The sequence below is a fragment of the Vigna unguiculata genome, chromosome 4 (genome assembly GCF_004118075.2).
Source record: "Vigna unguiculata cultivar IT97K-499-35 chromosome 4, ASM411807v1, whole genome shotgun sequence".
Taxonomy (NCBI): Eukaryota; Viridiplantae; Streptophyta; class Magnoliopsida; order Fabales; family Fabaceae; genus Vigna; species Vigna unguiculata.
The window spans coordinates 30,558,873-30,562,525 of NC_040282.1; the positions used below are offsets into that span (position 1 = coordinate 30,558,873).

Here is a 3,653-nt window from a genome sequence, read left to right on the forward strand (position 1 = left end):
TTAAAATATAGATTATATTTATAATTATATTAGAATCTATCTATTAATGAATTTTAAAAAAAATCTAAAATATTAGAAAGAAATTAAATTAAATTTAACATGTAGATAAAAATAATTTAAATTAAATTAACCGATTATATAAGAAAATAAAATATAAGATATTTGTTCATAAACTTTCTCTATAAACAGTAAAATATAAACAAACTAAAACATGCAATTTAGAAAAGAATGAAAATAAAATAATGAATAAAAAAATCTTAATTTTAAAATTCAATAGTAACATAAAATATATAAAAAATAGTAAATAAAATAAAAGTAATTCTCGTGAGCGTCTTTAAAATCTGTGGTGCAAACATTTGTATGGACAGTGACAACGGGGCATTGCTTTTACCTTCAAAGCCAAAGCATTCGTATTGGCTGTAACAACGGTGCATTATTATTTTTTTTCTTTCAAAGTTTCAAAATGAGAGAGTAGGTTTCCTTCTCTTTAAAAGACCTAACTCATTTCTTCACTTCTTCAGAGATTAGGTTTGTTCCTCTAAGATACCTAATTTATTCAGAGGAAGAAAAGAAGGGTGAAGAAGAAGAGCAGAAAGCGCATGTTCTTCAGGTGTTCTTCAGGTAACTTATCTTATTAATTAGTTCTTGCATAATATGTTTCACTTTTCTTTTTCTCTTGTTTCTTCATTTTTCTTTTTCTCCTCCTTTTCCTTGGAGAAAATATGAGAAAGCACAGTGGAAGAAAGTTTGACAGAAAAATAGCTTTGGTCTAATGCATGACATATATTCATTAACCTTTTACAATTTTCTATATACTCTCTTCATTTATATATACATAAAGTGTAATTTCTTTCATGCATATTCATGTTAAAAAATTTCTCTCTCTTATTCTAAGAACGTGAAAACTGTGAAGTTTAGACTTATTTTTATTTATTTTATGGTTTAAGCATTCACTTTTGTATTTGTAAGAGCTAAAAATAATTAATAATTGAAATATTTGGAGAGTTTAATAATGCAATCACATCATATTCTAAATGTTTTTTCTTTGTATTAGCTTTAAGAAAGCATTAAATACTATAAATTGGATTTGCCTAAAAAGTATATAAATATGTACATGTTTTGTCTAAAGAGGATTTTCCTGTGGAAAATTAGGTATGGGGAGAATGTAAGAGGTGGCACAGTTGGTTGATTGAACATGTTCGAAGTATCGAGACTTTTGCAACCGTAATTTTTGATGGTGGGTTTCTTTTCGTTTTTATCTATTTGTTTTTTGAGTTTGTATTTTATTCATGGATTAATTCTGAAGTTATTTTTATAGGAAGCAATGAGACAAACAGTATAATCTCTTATATCGTATTGTCAAGGAATTTGAAATGGATCAGGTACTTTATCATTATTTTTTTTAATTTTACTTTTATCATTATTTTTTTTTAATTTTACTTTTGTGCGTTTAATTTTTCCATTTTGGAGTGTGGTGATTTACACTTATGGTGTCACCGCTATTCATAATATATTTATCAATTGTTTCTTCATTGATATTTCCGGTGTGTAATTTTAATCAGGCTCTTGATCGCAAGGAAGGAGAAGCTGAAGCCATTTTTGAAGAATTGATAAGTGAAGAAAGTATGGATGAACATAACTCTTCACTAATTCAATTTCACATTAAACTTTTGGCATTGATCCTAAGTGATTCGGAAAAAGAGTGAGTGACTATCCCTTACAACTCTTCTTTGAAGTTTTTTCGGCGATTAATTTTTTTATATACTTGAATTAAAGTTTTGATATGAATGATTTTGGTGTAGGTCTCGATTCTCACTTACGAAGAGTGAAACTAATTCATGGTTAAAACATTTGGAGGGTTTAATGATGCAATGGCATATTTTCCAAATGTTTTTCCTGTGAATTGATTTCAAAAGGGCATAAGTGGATATTGTAAGTTGGATTTGTCTAAAAGGTTTAGACTAATGACTTTTCTCCGTGAGGAAGCCTTTGAACACAGAGTAAGTATTTCAGATTAAGTTAGAAAATATTCTTTTTTTTTTCTATTCTTCTTTTGTTTTATTACTTTCACCACTTTATCTTTCTTTTGTTTTTTTTCTTCTTATTTTTGTTGTCTTAATATAATTTAAAGTGGTTGGAAACTTGCTAAATATGTGTAGGAAACTGAGAAGATATATTCAAGATGAAAATTCAAGACAAGCAAAAGTAGTAAAAGAAGTGAAACTTAAGATTGATGCAACTAAGGAAACGATAATATACAACAAGGTGTTATGATGCTCTTTGTATATGGATTATCCTTGCTGTTACAGTGTGTTCATAACAAATGTGTGTGCATGATATATACAGGTAAAGATATAAGAACCCAGGTTGATGAAGCACACACGGATATGCTAAGGTTAAAGAGCACAAATCAAAAAGGTATGTCATGATTAATGGATTATGAGTTATGCATCATTCATGTTATCTAGGCTAAGCCGCATGCTTCCTTTCTACCTTGGTTGCAGGACCAAAAGATGTAAGTGCTCTCAAACAAGTTTGTAGGAGTTTATGTTTTATGTTAATTGTTCTTAATAGAATGATGCTTGCCAAAACCCTCACTGCATCATGGTATTGTATCTATGAGACTCTTGTAAAATTATCTTATAATAATACGTGGCTAACATTATTTTTAACATAATATACATTTTTTGTTTTTGTAGGTTTTGGTGGATATCTCTATGTGGTGGTTGTTCCTCATTTGTTTTTGGATACAAGGGACCTTAATTATTGTTATCATTGTATATATATTTTTTGTATTTTATTTTAGTGAAATACGAAATGAAATTAATTTTTTAATTTAATTACTATTATGGTTGTATTTTTAATTTGGTAAATGTACAGTGATATACTATTCATGGTATTATTCATGGAAAAGTGATGTATGTATTCTGAATATTTCTACCAGTTACAATTTATGAAGAATTTTAGATCTTTTCTCTTCTAAATATTAACAATATAGATTTTTGTTTAATAGGACTTGGTGTTGCTATTTTTCATAACCATATAATTCATATATATATATATATATATATATATATATATATATATATATATAATTTTACGATTATTATTTTTCGTGACTGTTCATATCATCAAATATCATTAAAAAAATAATAGTAATAAATACACGAATACTGATGCATAGTTAAAAAAAAGACTTAAAATTAAAATATATTTAATTTAGAAGACACTGTTGAAAAAAAAATCAATAAAACTGGAAAGGTAAATGATACACATATCTATTCTTTAAATCTTATTTTTAACTAAATTGTTCCTGATAAAAAGAAAAATTGTTGCAACCTTTAAAAGCTTATAATATTCTGCAGGTTCAAAAGAAGTTAAAATTCAGACATATTTGATTAAGTCAGTATCGAAAACAAAGTTTTTTAAAAAGTGAATTTTGAATTTTGAATATAATGCAAATATTTGGATGTGCATTTAAATATTGATCCGTGATCACCCCTAAAGTTAATTCTCATAATTTTTAAGAAGGGTATTAAAAAAATAAATACTAAATTAATTATGAAATATAAAATATGAGTATTTGGTATCACTTTCAACTAAGGGAGATTCATTCTAAAACAAATCTCTGGTACATGACAAAAAGGAGTATA

At 26.6% G+C, this 3,653-nt stretch overlaps 1 long non-coding RNA gene across 8 annotated transcripts; it reads left to right on the forward strand.

The window, feature by feature from the left end:
• Positions 1-350: 350 nt before the first annotated feature.
• LOC114181543 lies at positions 351-2,934 on the forward strand. 8 transcript variants are annotated; one of them, XR_003603840.1, is made up of 9 exons: positions 435-621; positions 1,153-1,237; positions 1,319-1,382; positions 1,563-1,702; positions 1,803-2,000; positions 2,160-2,265; positions 2,347-2,418; positions 2,505-2,607; positions 2,700-2,934. It is a non-coding gene; the product is annotated as an uncharacterized LOC114181543 (long non-coding RNA). The 8 variants fall into 8 exon arrangements; XR_003603835.1 differs by adding an exon at positions 351-428 and having other exon boundaries at positions 522-621; positions 2,160-2,607; XR_003603837.1 differs by having other exon boundaries at positions 2,160-2,418.
• Positions 2,935-3,653: the final 719 nt, after the last annotated feature.